At 37.1% G+C, this 17726-nt stretch overlaps 1 protein-coding gene across 3 annotated transcripts in view; it reads right to left on the bottom strand.

The window, feature by feature from the left end:
• Nucleotides 1-17726, bottom strand: part of LOC131060739 (pentatricopeptide repeat-containing protein At2g41720) — a 349323-nt gene that overhangs the window by 1142 nt on the left and 330455 nt on the right. The gene's annotated exons all lie outside the window — the stretch shown is intronic.

Below are 17726 nucleotides of genomic sequence, written 5' to 3'. Positions count from 1 at the left end.
AGCAAGTGCATACCTGCACCAAGTGACACTCAACTCTTTCTCATAGATAGCTCTCTAAAACCTTTCATCTAAAGGCATATTTTTCTGGAAACTTTTACAATTTTTAAATTTCGAAGATTGCCTCTTACAGAGTCAAGCCATGATTAGAAATTTATATTTATTTGAAAATCGTTGAAAAAATAATAATAATTCAATTAAAATTGTAAAAGAATAAAGCACATAAGGTTCCCTGGTCACTGAATTTCCAGGAAAGGACATCGCCACCACTTTCTCCTTTCCCATTCTGTAGATAATTTCATAATCATAGCTTAATAATTTTGAGACCCACTTTTGCTATTCTGAAGAGGAGACATGTTCTAAATAGAACTTGAGGCTATGATGATCTGTTTTTAATATTTATATACAAAAATCATTCCAAAAGATATGGTGTCCACTTACTGACAACATGAAGAGTTGTTAACATCTCCTTCTCATAAGTTGATTTGGCAAGATTCCACCTTGCAAGGACCCTACTACTAAAAGCTAGATTATAATTTCAGTTTATCTGCCCTGAATTCTAAACCTATCTCTGTTACAACCCTCCTTTATCACTTTTGATTTGATACAATTCTATTATATTTTTTTGGTTGAGCTATTGAAAATGACTGAATAAGTATTATAAAAGAATAAATAATGGACCCACATACACACTTGTAATTCCCCCACTAGGATATTAATCAATTTTGCATGGGTCCAATATTGGAAAAGAATCTCATTTTTAATTAATTTTTCTAGATAGTGGAATTAAGGGATTTTTCCTATATATTGTATGCAAGTTTTCAAAAGAGGGAATTGGTTATTCTTTGAAGAAAGTTTTCTCAATTAGTTGTTTTAGTAGTCATATTTTCATTTTGGAGAATAGTTAAGGTTGTTTGAAGAAATTTTTCCAAACTTGAGAGGAAGGATCAAGGGAGGCTAGTTGAAGAATTCAGAGGGGTTTCTACCGCAAGTTGCAAGTATCCAGGTTCTTTTTTATTTTATTTATTTGAATCACGCATCTTGTTCTTGCTGTGAATTAGATTAATAAAATCTTGTCTCAATTTCTTGCTGAGAATTAGATTTCTTGTTTCAATTTCTTGCTGTGAATTAGATTAATAAAATCTTGTCTCAAATTTTTGCTGAGAATTAGATTTCTTGTTTCAATTTCTTGCTGTGAATTAGATTAATAAAATCTTTTTTCAATTTCTTGCTGAGAATTAGATTTCTTGTTTCAATTTCTTGCTGTGAATTAGATTAATGAAATCTTGTTTTAGATACTTGCTGTGAGTGAGATTAGATAAATAAAAATCTGGTTCAAATTCTTGCTATGAATTAGATTAAAGAAATAAAATCTTGTTTCAAACTCAAAACCTTTTATCTCTGTAAATAATTTCTTTCTCTATGCATATAATCATTGTATTAAGAAATCTTGCTATGTGATATAATATTTCAAGTAGGAATTCTTCTCAGATTATTTGTATAAAATCCCTGTGGAAATATTATCTTGTTATTTATTTATTTTCAGAAATCTCTCTCTGTGAATATCAATTTCCTGGAAATCTCATCAAAAATTTTATTATCTCAACAAATTTGTTCACTGTGAAATCAAATTTAAGTGTTTACCTATCTCTATGATAATTTAGTTATCTGTATAATGCTGAAACAAATTAATTTCTCTATTTTATTTCATCCCTGTGATTAAATTCTTATTCTCATTTTTATATTATCATTTTTTTTATACACATATCTTTTAATATATTTCTCTCTTATATCATTAAATAAACTGGAATGAAAAAAAATAAAATATATATATATATATATATTATTAAAATTTATACAAAACAAAATATATATGAAATAGTACGTAGGAATCCGAAGAATAAATTTCATCCTTTGCATGGATTAATGGGCCAACGCAGGGGGGGGGGAGTTATTACTACCACAGGGGAGTGGTACCCTCCACTAACCTGCGGTCACTGTTACGGCAGTGGCTGCAGGGCAGTGGAGGGGACCACAACGGTCCCCTCATCACTGCGGGCCTGCACTTGTAGGTCCGCAGTGGTGATGGGACCCGTGGCCCCACTCCCACTTGGCTTTAAAAAGCCACTGCATAACATTTGAATTTTGGCAATTGGATTTTTGAAATAATTTTTATTTTAGTTTAATAAAATTTAACTTGGGTAATTTTAATTATCTTTAGTAAATTCATAATTAATTTATCTTTAGCAAATTTATAATTGTAAATTAAATTATATCAAATTTTATAATTAGAATTTTTCAAACTATTTAAGATTCATTGGGTCACTTAGTTGGCATTTTAGACTCATTAAAAGCATTTAATTCATATTAATATGATTTGAACCAAATGTTTAAGCTAATTGCTATTTTTGGGACCAGTGACTCTATAAGTGATTATTCTCATGGTGGAAATAAAACATTGCTTAATTTTACATGTAACCTACACTATTCTTGCATCATGCGAATTACTTTACATTATTTGCATTTATTGATGACAAAGTTACATTTTCTTCATCTTCATGCAAGTTACACGTTTAATTATTAATATGCGAGTTTCATAATTGTCATTATTTTGCAAGTTATATTTCAAGTTTTGAATATTAAATAACTTAGTTATGGTTTTTATTCCACGTGGTTCATCAAATAGTTATTTCAATTAATTAAGCTTTGCAACGTCTAATTATGCACGTTCAATTCATAATTGTTTTCAAGCATGATGTTTTTCATAGCTTCTTAGTTAAGAAAACGAAATAAAGTAAGTCGGAAAACCAAAACCTAGCAGCGTTCGGTATTTACGGTGCCTCTGGGTCACGCTTACGGGTAATGTTGTCGTGTTGAACTACTGCACTTAACGCCTAATAAAGCTGCATCAACGACGTCTGTGGCATCATCCCTATAAATCGTCGGGGAGTAATAAGGGACACTTGGAAGTTAAAATCCAAGGGGCGGGTAATCCCCCTTGGATTGATAATCTAATAAGATAATCCTTAAATGATTTTACATCCGCTAAGTTAAACCACAGTAAACCCCCTTTAGGGTTGATTGAGTGAAATGCTTTTATGAAATTGATTTAATCTCAAAGAGTTGTTGACGATTGACAATTGGGTCAAGGGTGACGCTTATGATAGGTAATGGGATCTAGTTGTTTTAGGCCACAAGCAATAGGCCATCTTGAGCCTTTTCTTAAGTGCTACCACCGTGGGTAGCAACTGCAGAGAAACTGTCTGGGACATTGACCCTAGAAAGGGTTGCGTACCCACTAATCAGTTTACACCAAACCATAGAGTAGAAAATAGAACTACATACTTTACGCCTTGATCCCGTGCCGAAACGGGTATGTAGGTAGTCTAGGGACGGAGTTGTCCCTAGTACTCAGGCGTTCGTGGATGGGGTCTAGGTTTTGGTAAGAAGAAGGATTGAGAAGAATCCTAATTTGAAAGATAAGTATAATAAGAGGAAAAAAAATTCAATGCATACTCGGAGGGAATCCCGTATGGATTCGCTTGACTTCCCGAGGCTTTAAGCCAAATTCCGAGGCGGAATTCAAGCTTGTATTATGTTATTTTGATTTCTCCTAAGGACGGCGACCTCGGTGCACTCCTACTAGAAGAGTGTAGTACTTAGTGAGTGACTCAGGACCCGAATGGTCCCGATGAGTCTAAGTCTTTGGCCAGAGCACCTCCTATCCCAATTGGATAGATGCCTACCCCGTATGGGTAGATGCCTATCCCATATTGGATAGTTGAGACCTTTTGCTCCGTATGGACAGATGCCTAACCCGTATGGTTAGATGCTCATCCCAGATGGATGAATGGCTAATCCTAATGGATGGATGCCCAGATTATGCGATTGAATCAAACACAAATGATTTAAGTAAACTAAAAAAAAAAAAAAAGTGGTCAAATTTTGTTGGGTTAAGTAAGTGGGTTATTACACTCTCGCTATCACTCTTCCTCTATCCCCTCTCTCTACCTCTCTCTATCTCACTCTCTCCTCTCTCCCCCAAGATCTAGGCCTAATCTCTCTACCTCTCTCTCTCTCACCCTTGGACCCCCGAAAGGGGTGCTACCCTCAACCTTGTTTTGGCATTGCCCCCAAACCTCCGTCAAACTATTAAGTCTAAGCAAGTAATAAGCCATTGATGAATCATGATCATAAAAATCTACATAATATATATCCCTTGTTCAAATCTTTGCATATTCATAGTTAAAAAAATATTGTGGCTGCTACATCATACATACCTACCTTTGATGCATTCATAGGAGGGTTGAAAGCTCCTCTGAGCTATAGACTTCTAGTTATTGTTTTGATATTTGTTTGGAACATTTGATGTCATGGATTTCATATTCCATGAGTTTTGTATACATTTGACAACATTTATATATTATTCCATGAGTTTTGTATACATTTGACAAAATTTATATATCTAAGTGTGCTATTTCCTTCAATTATAATTTGTGCTTATACTTATGTGATCAATGTATACTTGTGTATGTGATCAAATTAGCTTTTATTTGATGATATTATTGTGTCTTTAAGGTTTCTTAATAAAGGTGCATGAAACAAGTTATATATCCTTAAAAAACTCTAAATTTCTTAGGTTTTTCACTTGCCCAGTCTATGCCAAGTTTTTTTTTGAAGTCTTGAGTCAAGTCACTATAATGTCCCCTTCTCAACATTAATCAGTGCGGTTGGCCGTTAGCCTATTTCAGAGACCCATAGGCTAGTTGGAAGTAGAAATTAGGGTTTCCTATTTTCTAAGACGATTCCTTGATATTTTTAGGGGTGTTTTCGTGGGAGTTTGATAGTTTGGATTCTAGATTCTTTCTGGGTTTTCAGAGAGCTTCAGGATGGTTCGACATGTATTTGTATCAAGTGACTTTTTTCGGACTTGCTATTTTTAGTAAGTACGACAACTGCTCAGAATGTGGTAAAAATCACATTGGAAACACTTACTATTTTTAGCAGTATGCTATTTATAGTAAGTACTATTTTTGGCAAGGTGCAATGGTTCAGTTCAGAGGCCATTTCAGGCAATGCAATTTTCGGGTCCTTAGCCTTCAACTCATTTTGGCGGTATTCAGTATATGGAAGTAAAAGTATATTTTAATACTTTAATAATCCCCTTGACCTAGGCGTGATTTGTATTATGACTTAAGGGGGTCGACTTAGTGCTCAAAATATTAATTTTATAATGTTGGTTGGACGCCACCTTGAGATATTTCTCATTAAAAGATTATAAACTAGGCACCATTTTAATATTGGCTTATGTGGGCGACCACTTAAGGGAGAATCGCCAAATAAAATATTTTATTATTGGGGTGTCCAAGTTGGAAATATTTTCATTTCATTTCGAGGCATTTTGGAGGGAGTTGAATTTAAATTTGGAGCTCCAAAAAATTTCTAAATATGAGTGCTTGGGCCTTGTTTTGGATATCCATGTTTATTCGCAACAAAGTGCTGCCGAAATTCCGATTGAATGCTTCGAGGAATGCATACCTCCTAGCTGGTTCTTGTCTTGTTGCTTGAAAGATAGCAACTAGTTGAGATTGTGAGACTGTTCTTTACACTGAAGAACATATGGAGTTCATTGATGTAGTAACTTTTGATGTGTTTTGGGGTGTCTGTGAGTTTTCAGGTTGTAGGTCGGTTGTAGAGCTGAAGTGGCTTTTTCGTCATAAGTCCAAGGGTGAATTTTTGTGGCTTCTGAGTATTCTTGCTATATTTTCCTAAGGCTTAGGCGATCCTTCATGTCATCTTTCAAAATTTGGAGTTGTGAATTTATTATAGCAAATCGCCCTAATGCCCAGGCCGTACCATGCTGGGGTTGTCTAGAAATGTGTGCATTAATGCTTTGAGCGAGTGTGCAGCTGTTTGTTGGTTTTAACCAAGTCGCCTCCTTCCTAGAATTCATTTGCACTTAGTCTCGAGTTATTCTGTTGAGTTTGGGAGAAGTTGTGAGCGTTTTAGTGTGATTTGGTGTTGCTGGTCTGTGTTTTTCAGTTTGCTGGAAAAGTATATCAGATTTAGAATTTTGTAGTGTGGGGGTTGTGTTTTGGGTAGTTAGCCTCTTGTAGCTTTGAAGTGAGTTGAACATCATTTGCAGCTTTGGCCAGCGATATCTCTTGATCTGAAAAATCCATGTTATGTATTGTAAAGCTGATTAGTAGTACTAACAGCTATCTTATTTCTAGATTATTTCACAATACCCACTGAATAAGTGGAAGAGGCTGGCTTGGCCGCTTATCTTATTTCATTGTACTCCTGTCCTCCTGCTAAATAAGCGGTTGAGTAGATAGTTATTGTTATTTCTAGTCCTCTTGCTGAATTAGTGGTTGAGTGATTGTTTGTTTACTTCAATCATTTTGGATTTGTAATTGGCTGGTTACACCGCCAAGTAGTTGTTAAATTCCAATTTTCTATATCCCGCTGAAAAGTGGAAGTGGCTGGTCCAACCGCCAATTTGTATTGCTACATTTTATCATGCTAATGCTAACGGGTGAATGTATTGTGTAAAATTAAAAAAATCGAGGGGGACATTTCAGTCACCCTCACCGAGTTTGAATCTCGTTACTATGGTTTATGGTAGTAAATTGTAATAAACACCCCTGATTTTTTTTCTTTGTTGCAAATGTCAAGTAGACTTGTGTGTTTTCTTTACAGTTTATCGTTTGGTTGATGGTTTGTTTCAGTTTGTTTGCATCATGTTTGTATAGGCATTGAACATAATACAACAATAAGAGAGCATAACACATTCAATCATTTCACGTGAAACTCATCATTTTAATCCAGATTAACAGCAGTATGAAATCAGAACATTAGGACAATATTTTCAGACCTCAGAATGTTGTTATAGTCATGAAAGTAATGCTCAGAAGTATACAGTGGCCAAAATGGATGCCAACACTTAACAAGACGGTTTGATAGATTGTTATTAGGCTACTTAAGCTCACTGAATCTGATCCAACATGCAAACATCCAATCTGCAGAACTAGGTGCTTTAATAGAGGGTTTCAGACTCCGGTGAACGTAGATTGAGCCCTCTTATAATGTCCTCATGCCAAGATGATGTTATATGGCCTGCCCTAGGGCGATTTCCTCTCACCAAATACAGCAAATAATACTTGAAATGAAGTGCTTAGCTGTAAGGAAATCAACTAACTAATACCCAGAATGATAGCCACAGACCACCATAAGTTATGAGAAGGAAAAAAGCTTCAGCAACACCACAAAAAATTCTAGATTTCCTAAAATTCCAGCAAGAGAAGATAGCCACTACATGCTTGCAGTCGGGTTTCTAGAATCCGATTGCAAGTGACCCAAATGTGTATCTTTTCTTTTATAAAGAGAACTTGTAATCGGGTCCTAAAAACCCGATTGCAAGTAAAATATACTTTATAAAAACAAACTAACTTGTAATTGGGTTTTAGAGACCCGATTGCAAGTAAAGTTAACTTGCAATGACTGCAAAAAGTTCCTACTTGCAGTGGCTGACTTGAAACCTGAAATTGCACAAAAAGCTAGGAGAATGAAAGCAAAAACCAACCAAAACTCGGACAACGATGACAAACACGGCCATTGATGATTTGACATTGGCAAATATGAGTTTTGAACCTCGTAAAATGTGCCTTAGAGAAGAAAACTGCAAATTTTTGAGTAAAAAATTGTAGTAGATGTCTATTTTTGAAAATTCAAAAATTGAGACGAGGTTTTTGGTTTGATTTTCAAACTAAGCCTATGGAGAATTTTTTTTATGAAATTGTAATATTCCCCTTAATTTTTTCCACAATTACATTCAACACAACACTTGTTATGGTTAGGAAATGAAAACCAATGCTGCTGAAAGTAACCCTCCACTTTCTGATCACCGAGGGCCCAATCTGGGAGGGTGAGAGCATACAATGTCGAGGGGATCGTTAGATGCCGATAACTGAAAATGATTACAAATTTTCGGGCGGCAAGCCAACCCCTTCCGCTTATACAACGGGATAATGAAAACAATGCAATCACTTGGTGGTAAACTAGCCAAGGACAAGCTAAAGAACTGAAGAATGCAATCACTCAACCGCTTGTTCAGTAGGAGGACTAGAAAGGAAATTACAATCAACTCTACCGCTTATGCAGCGGGAGGACAAAATTACAATATTCAAAAATAGGCGGTAAAGCCAACCTCTTCCACTTATGTAGTGGGACTAAGAGCAATAATCCAATTAGATAGCTGTTAGTACTACTAACCGGCTTTACAATGCACAATATGGATTACAATTTAAGGGAAACCATTATTCCAAAGATAGGCGGCAAGGCCAGCCTCTTCCACTTATGTAGTGGGACAAGAAAGAACAATAGAAACTGCTGTTAGTACTACTACCAGCATTACAATATGAGTCATAGCATATAAGAGTGATGAACCAAGTGCAATAACATGACCAACAACTGCAAATGAAACCAAGTCCTTTCTCTTCACACCAATGAACTCACACACCCCAAAACCAACTCCAAACACCAAAAGCTCTAATTCTGATATACTCCTAGCACGCTGAAAACACACAGACCAGCAACACCAAATCCCACTAAAACACTCACAACTCACCCAATTCTTAACCAAATGACACGAAACTGAAAGCAAATAATAGCTAGGAGGTAGGCGATCATTCTTAGGACAACAAAACATGGCAAACCGACCCCAATAATTTATGCACGCATTCCAAAGCGCTCAGCCACATGGTACGGGCAGCTAAGGTACGATTTTGCAAAAATAAATCCAAAACACCATTTTAAACTCTATAAACTTGCAAAATGAATCGCCTAAATCATAAAGAAAGATAGATGAAATAACTAGAACGAGGAGAATGACACATTGAGACCTGCTACCCAAAATCCACTTCAGCACACTCCGCGACTAGCAACAAGAACACACTACAACACTCCCAAAAATTAGAAATCTAATATATAAATCTGCAACATTAATGATCTTCAATCCACTCCTTTGAATGAAGAGTAGTCTCTGGCTCGACTAGTTGCTGTATTGCAAGCAAGAAATCAAGCTATGGCTAGGAGGTAAGCGTTCCCCGAAGCTTTCACTCAGCATTTCGGCAGCATTTCATTATAAAAATTCTTGGATACCAAAAACAAGAGCCCAACACTCTTATTTATAGACTTTGTGTCTCCAAATTCAAATTCACATTCCCTCCAAATGAACGCCAAACCCAAATGCACATTCACTTCCCATTATTTTGAAATTACATTTCATTTCTGCTCCCGACTAGCCTATGGGCCTCCGAAATAGGGTAACGACCAACTGAACTAATCACCGCAGAGAAGGGGACATTACAATCCACCCTTCCCAAAATTGCTTGTCCTCAAGCAATGCCATCACAACTCCAAAATTTTTTAAACTGATCCACACCCAAGCAAGTAGGATCCCAGGGTCCCATGTTCGTCTCAAGAAGAACCCACCATGCCGATGCTGCGCCACTCTGATCACATCAATGAAAACATCATGCCAAAACTGCACTAACCTCCCTTGTAACTCCAAAATGTTACCATCCATGATACTCAAACTGAAAAACCTTGAAGGACTGAAATCAATATCATGCCCATAAAGCTCTAAGTAATCAATATCAATAATGCCACTATCTATCACAAGCCTAGGCAATAGGAAATAAAGCATAATCAACTCACGATCAAACTCCACAATATATCTTCCCAAGGTGTCAAGCAGAGCCATGACTGTAAATGTGACTTCTCCAATTCTCCCTGCAAAGATGAAAACAATCCTTTGCAAGAGCTCAACAACCTCATCCCCATAACTCCACACGAATCTACTAGGCCTCAATTGAATTATTCTTATACAACCATGGAGACTTCTGAAATCTCTTATAGTTCCCACTCCAAGCACCTCAGAATGATGAACCATAGAAAGAAAAGGTTCGCTGTCCCAATCATAAGTAGAAGAGAGGGCATAAGAATAACCACTAGTGAGAGCTTGAACACTTCCCATACACAGATACTGACTGCCCCAACTCGCCATACTTCTCATTTGAGAGGGCATATATGATGAAGAGGTGTGACCTCTCCCTCACATTGAGAGATATAAAGGAAATGAATCAAAAGGATCTCGTGAGATCACCATCGATTAGATCAGATCAAATCAGATCAAAACTGTTATTAAGTTATAGGCAGTAACATCCTTGCTCTTGGTGGTATGCATGAGGATGTGCTTAATATGTATGCTTAACATATGATGCCTGATAATGTTCTTATGCAAAATTTAATAGTAATATTAATAGAGACTGCAATATGTATGACAGTCAAGAAGATGGGGATGAGATGTTCCAAAAAGGGGCAGCCTAAATCCAAGCAATAGGTTAAGTCCCAAGATAGGGTGGGGATCAGCGACCCATAAGCCTTGAGGGTATAGACCCAAGATAGGCAAGGGCTTGGATCTGTAAACTTTGAGGGAACCTATTGTATTCGGTCTCTAAGCACCTTGGTAACATACATAGACCCTTCTCCCTTAAAACTGAAGTAGTAGCAGGTCTGATATCTATATTAAAAACTATGAATAAAGAAATTAATAAGCTAATGAGGAAAATAAATAAGCACTCGTTAATAACTAATAAATTAAAAAACATCAATGACTGATTTCATGATTGGTCTCTCAATCAATTGTAGTATATCGAAATAGATTAATTATGTTAATCAGGTAGGGGACATTACAATTTGGGACCCTAGCATTGGCTTGTAGGTTCAAGATTGCTTGAGGGAAAGCAATCTTTGGGAAGGGAAGAATGTAATGTCCCCTTTTATTTGGCCTACAAATATATTTAAAAAAATTAAAATAATATTTTAATTATTTAATAAGGCCATTAACTCCCAAGATTTAAGAGACCATTTTTTATGTCAATGAGGGCCACTTTAATATCTCCCAAGTTAAAAGTTTAAAATTAAAAGAAAGGGAAATATGAAGAGAAAGGGAAGTTGAAAAGGCAAATTCGAAGAGTTATTCAGAAGATCATAAAAGAGCAGTGAAGGGCTCATTTGAGGTATGTTGAGTTTATTCTTTCTCTTGGATTGAAACCTTCGTGGTTCTAGAGATTGTTCCATCTCAACCTTTTGTGGACACAAACCCTCTTGGGAAGGCCAATTTCGGGGGTGAAAGATTCCTCCCTAGTAGTGATTGGCGGAGTTATTCAGACTTCAAATCTGGAGATTTTATGGAGTCTCTTTCAAAGATTGGATTTGTAGGGGTTGAAGTTTAACTATATTGACAGATTTTATTGCTGCATTCTACCTATTTTGCATAATTTTGATATTAATGCTAGCATTCTTTCTGACTAAATCAATCTATTGTTTCTTTGTTGAGAGATGCTGAATATTTGGACTTTGCTATTATTGGTATAAAACTTGGGTCAGTTTCTGAGTGGGAGCTTACAGTAATGCCCCTCCTATTTGCAATTTGAAGATGTGGGTATTTCGTTATGTTTTGATCCTGTTTCTAGAGATGTTGAGTTGTGCATGTGTGCTTTGCTCTCGAGTACCTGATCTATGTTCTGTTTTAATGTGCATTTGGTGTTCTCTGTGACTTGCGATGTGCTCGGACCATCAATCATTGGGCAATTGCATTGTAATGCATGCATGCATTCTATTGTGCCTAATTTGTTGTGAAGGCTTGATGTGCTCATATGTCATGACATTCCATGAGATTAAAATGATGATGAAATGTAATGTTACGCTTGATGTTAATCATGTTCCAAGCTAATGATGCTCAAGATGTTAGAATGGATTTAATATTAACATGAATTAAATATGATTATGGCATAAAATATATGTGAGATGAAACCATAATGTGATTTAGATTTACTGAGTTTAGAGATATTTATATTGATGGGAAATTAAGTGATAATGTATTTTAAATAAGATAAATTGAATGAATTAATATTATGTTATATTTTACCTTGTTTGGGAAATTAAATGCACTTCGGCTATTATATGTGTACGCACAAGTACCCTTGACGTATGTTGAGTGATGCATGTACCAAGTATCGACTCCACCTAGCTCCACAGGTTTGAGCGTGCCCTCCCCAACGATGGTTAATAAGAGATAGCACACTGGCTAAAACGTCACCAAACCTTACCCATCATACCTTGTTGGATGCGATTTCCTTGTGTTTATCAATTTATACGCTGACTATCACAGTTGGTAATGTTCAGAATGCCCTATTAGCTCTTTGTGGTCAACCAGTAAAGACTATTTGTACATATTTGCTTGATTGCATTTTAGCACCAGTTTTAAATATAAAATGAGTTGCAATGATTTTATTGCAATTTAATGGTTTAAAGAATTAAAATATGCCTTGTGTATTCATTGTGTTGGCAATTGCATAATTAGTCTAATTGGGGCAATCAAGAAATTAGAAATATGATTTAATTAATTTTATTTTATTATATTTCAAAAAGTGAATAGTAAGTGGGTTTTACATTGTGATATTAGCCTTATTTTAAACAGTTCATTTTTGCATTGGGAAAGTTCAAAAACCCTCCTGTATGTGAAATATGATTTGATGATTTGGGGAGGAAATCTTAGGAGAATTTTTGTGGGTATTCAATCTTTGGATTTTCCTAGGAAGATTGTTTTTGCTGCTCCAAAGAGATAGGATCTTAAGTCCTCCATTGTTTTTCCTTCTTTTGAATCTTAAATGCTTGCATTTGATAGGTATTATAATTTAGAACATTTCACTAGTCAAAAGAAATTCATTTTATTGTTTACATCTTTTGATTTGAGAAAAACACATAAACCATGCACATAGAAATGTTATCATGTCAAAATTGCAATTGAATGGCTAAAATGTGTAATTGATTGTGAAAATCTAGTGTTGTGCATATAGGAATCAAAAAGCCATCTTCAAAATTTGGAAATTTAAACTTTGAATTTTTAGTGTTCTTCAAGCTAAATTAAAGATGAAAACACTATTCAATAGTTTTGGAAAGAAAATTTGGAAAATAAAAATAAGTAGAATTTTGATATTTCAATGTTAGAATATGATGTGGAATGATGGAAAATATCTATGGAATTTCAAATTTGGATCATTGGGATCTGTCTTTGTGTGGTTATGATCGATTGATCAATTGAGCTTATTATGTGAATAGTGGTAATAAAGATGGCAATTGTGCCTTGTGTTTTGGATGGATTTTTAAATGTGATATTTCATTGTTGATTTTGGCTTTAATTTCCTCATTCATGTAGAACAAGATGAGCCTTAGAATTAGGTACTAGAGTGGGTCTAGGGAGTGGCTCCCAACGTGTCCCTAGCTCAAAGTGGCACATTGGCAACCACAGTGTGGGGACTCTTAATCAACAATAACTAAATAAAACATTGGAGTAAAACATTAATAAGATAATTGGTGCCTCTTGCATGCCTTGAGTGCTTGTATAGGCCAAGGATGTCTTGGGAAGACATGCTCGCACATGGAGCGTCAATTCTTATTCTAGAGAGAATGCCCGCTCACGTAGTGCCAATTCTTGTATGACTGCACATTCTCGTCTGTATGAGAAGATGCCTAGTTCCATGTGGTGCCATCCCTTCAAGCACACATGATGACATTCCCTACACTTGGCACTCTAGCATTTAAGTCCTAGTAGTCTGAGTGGTACCTGAAAGAGGTTCATGACTTCCATGTTGGTGCCAAGTAACTAATTATCTTAATATTACCATGTTGTTTGGTCTTGTATGTTATTTTTTATCTTGTGTTGGATGGCATATGGTTTCATGCATTGATGCTTTATGGTTCACATATTTAAATGAGTGTTGTATCTCTTCCTCTGCATGGACTGATTTGCAATCAAGATGTATGGTGTTTCTTCCCATTGGGGATGTTTAAAATATGATCATGTATAATGTGTATACTTCATGTATGGCATGTGTGTAAGCCTATACCCCGTGTGTATTCTTTGCTTGAGTGTCTGGACCATGTGACTATCTCCATGAGCACAGTGGGGTGGACTTAAGGGCTCCACATGGTGGGGTGGTGTTGAATAAACTTGATGGCATTTGAGTAGTCTTGGAGGGTGTTGTAGCCCGTTCACAAGGTTGTCATACCTCGTTGTAGTGACTTGAGTCGTTTCAAGTGGATTTGAGTCAATCTGGGTTTGATTGGGACCCTCTGGATGCATCTTGTGTAGTTCTGTAAGGCATCCAAAGTGTCGTTTTCAGTGGTCCTTTGTGTTGTATCTTAGGGCAGGAGTTTAGGGTGATGTAGAGGTACTTGTCTACCTACCCACCTTCTGCTTGCACACATTACTGGTGCCTAGTGTCGAAGGAAGTAGTTTATCTGCCTCGTCCTCTTGTCCTTTTTGGCATTTTCATGTTCCTCAAGCATCCCTGGGGTGTTTTGTCTACTCCAACGCATCCGCGATGTCCGTAAGATCAATCTGTTGTGCGTTGCACACTTCCTGTCGTTGACAAGGTCCCCCTCGTTTGTTTTCCAGTCTTCGTCTTGCCCGGTGTAGGATTTTGAGTTTTATTCGCCATTTTGAGGTCCGACAGGTAGTAGTGAAGTAATGATCCTGAGAGGATTGAATAAGCCCGTGCAGGAGATGGGGCGTCAGTAAGTTTTGAGTCGCAGGGCTAGGGGGTCAATTTGCAGAGAGTCTTGCAATCTGAAGTGTTCAAGATTTCTTCCAAGGGAGACTTGTTTTAGCGTAAGCCTGAAAATCGACTCAATAGGCATGAATGTCAGTTGTCCATGGGTTTGCAAAATGACCTTTTAGGCCGAATTTGGCGTTGAACTCAGACTTTTCAAAATCACCTCCTAGCTCGAAATTGCCAATTTGCAAGGCGGCATGAATACTTAGGAACTTTGCGAAAATTCCCTTCTTGCCCGAAATAACAAATGAAGAAAAGCGTTTTGGTCATAAAACACACCTTTTGCAAAAAATCGCCTTCTAGCCGAAAAACGCCAATCAAGTGAAAGTGTGCAAAGCAAAAGAAGCATAAGTTAAATTCAAGTTTACAAAAGGTCGTTTTAGCCTGAAATTGGGCAAGTCAAGCGAAAATGCAAATGCATCATAAAGCATTAAGTTTTAAGACTTTTCAAAATCGCTTTCTAGCTCGAAAACTACAATCACAAAGGGCGTTTCACTTTTCTTTAAGTTTTGAAAACTCCCTTTTACACTGAAAATGGAGAAAATAAAGTATAGCGTTAAGTTTTAAACTTTTCAAAAGGGCCTTCTAGCCTGAAATTGCAATTACAAAGAGTGCTTAACTAAAACTTTTCAAAACGCCTGTTTACCTCGAAAATTGAAAAGGGAGAAAATAAAAAGCGTTAAATTTGAAAACTTTGCAAAAGGCGTTATCGGCCCGAAATGGAGGAAGGCGCAATAAGACATTTACAAAAGGTTTGCATAACATCCTTTTAGCCCGAAAATGGGCAGGCAAAGTTAAATCGTGGAGCTTTAAAAAACTTTTCAAACCTCCATTTTGTCTCGAAAATCGCCAGGAAGGGTTAGATTGCGAAAATAATAATTTGCGTTTGTAAGGTTTACATTTCATCCTTTTAGCCCGAAAATGGGCAGGCAAAGTCAATCGCGAACTTTTCAAACCTCCATTTTGCCTCGAAAATCAGCAAACACGTGAAAATCGCGCAACGCACAAAGAAAATCGTAGAGATCAGGCATTTGTAAAGTTTGCATTTTACCCTTTTACCCTGAAAATCGCCAAGGGTGGAAATCGTGCAGTTCATAAGGTGGCGTTTAACTCTTTCAAGTTTGCAAAATACCTCTCTTGGCCGAAACACGAGTTAGTCATATTGGAAGGGAGGCGTTTAACTCTTTCAAGTTCGCAAAAAAACCTTCCCTACACCGAAAACGCGAAGTAAGGTCAGGCGTTTAGCTTAAAGGCTTTGCCGAGCGCCTCTCCTAGCCAGAAATCGCGTGGGAAAAGGGTATTTGACCCGCGTCATTTGCAAAACCCCTCTGCAGTCAAAAATCGCAATGAAGGCGTTTACAAAAGAGCCTTACAGGCTGAACTCGCACAAAGCTTTTCTAACCTGAAGTTTGGAGAAATCGTGGGGCAACCACCTTATTCGCCAAGTAAATTCATTTTGTCTCCTTTAAAGTCATTAAATGAATGCAAAACTGGTCACTATGCTTAAACAGTAGATCGGAGAATTGGTCAGATGGTGAATTTTTTCTAGATCGTAATTTTAATTTTAAACTGTCAAGCATAGCACAAAGGCAAAGCCAGCTAGGAAAAATTAACCTTGAAATGTAAAATTCAAAGTGGCAAATTCTAAACAGAGCCAGCTTAATTTCTTGTTTCAAATAAGCGTTTCACTTCCAATTAATCAGGCTCTTTTATTGAAGCGTCATGCTTTTTCTGAATTTGGTGTTCCTATTGATCTTTGGTTTTATGCACTAACATCATCCTTTGTTTTGGCTAACCTGTTCACTTCCTTCATCTCGTCTCGTAATCCGTGTCCGGTTGTGCAGGATAAATGCCTAAATCGGCGGTAGAATCCTCAAAGACACCTAGTGCAACTAGAACATCTCGGGTCTCTAAATCTGACATTCCCAGCAGAGGCAAGAAAATGAAGTACCAATACCAAAAGGGAGGAGTTAGGGAGTCGAAAGTCCAAAGCATATGGGAAAATGTAGGTGATACTGATTTGGGCCACATAGACATTCAGGATTTCAGAAATAGGGTATATTCTCCTAACGCCTATGGCAAGCCCAGGTGGATGATGGAGAGTGGTATTGCTTAGGCAACAGGTTTCCCTCAGTCCGTGCAAAATTATGAACTAGTAGTTGAGGCTGCTAGACATTATCAGCCAGAGAGCAGATTAGTGGTCCTAGAAAACATGGTGCTAGCTGATTTCACACCTGAGGCCATTTGGGAAGCATTTGACATCCCATTTCCCGATAATCCTGTTGCTACAACTATTGATGAGGCGCAGATTGCTTATGACATGAATCCTGCTAAATGCAAGACATTGATAAACGAAGAATGGTACAAGGAAAGAAGGCCCCCAAGCATTAGGATCAGTAAAAAGACCCCCATAAGTGATTTTTATAATGAGTATGGCGACATGGTTACCTTACTCAGCCGGGTTATGGAACTCCCTCAATCCAATTTTTTTGAGGAATGGATGTTCTACTTTATTGAATAGGTCTTTGCCGGGAAGTCCAAGTTTGATTGGGCTCAGATCATCAGCGATAATATCCATACACAACTGGTCGAGCTTGAAGAAAAGAAGTACTTCGCCATGACTTCTTACCTGATTTACATGTTTGCTCGACACCAGCCAATGATAGGGTTAATCAAGAAAGGCGAGATCGGGAAAGGGCCAAATCAGGTAAAGGTGTATGAGTGCTACCCTCAACTACATTACTATGACATAGCTCAAAGAGAAAATAACAACATTGCTTATGCAATTGGTCAGTATGAGCGTGTCAATGACGCCTTTACAATGTGCCTAGTCAGGTTAATGCAAGGAGGATTGCACATAAGGCTTTCAGAGCAGGTTACCGTTTTGATAGAAAAGTATGGCGCATGGTTTATTCAATTCCCCAAGTTCACTTACCTCAAGATAGCAGGCTTTGAGGAAGCACCATTCCGACTTCCACGCTATCCGACAGACAAAATAGTCCTTATGGAAGTCGCAAGACAGACACACCCAGCAGGCAACCTACT

The sequence above is a fragment of the Cryptomeria japonica genome, chromosome 10 (genome assembly GCF_030272615.1).
Source record: "Cryptomeria japonica chromosome 10, Sugi_1.0, whole genome shotgun sequence".
Lineage (NCBI taxonomy): Eukaryota > Viridiplantae > Streptophyta > Pinopsida > Cupressales > Cupressaceae > Cryptomeria > Cryptomeria japonica.
This window is presented reverse-complemented; position numbering and strand designations above follow the sequence as displayed.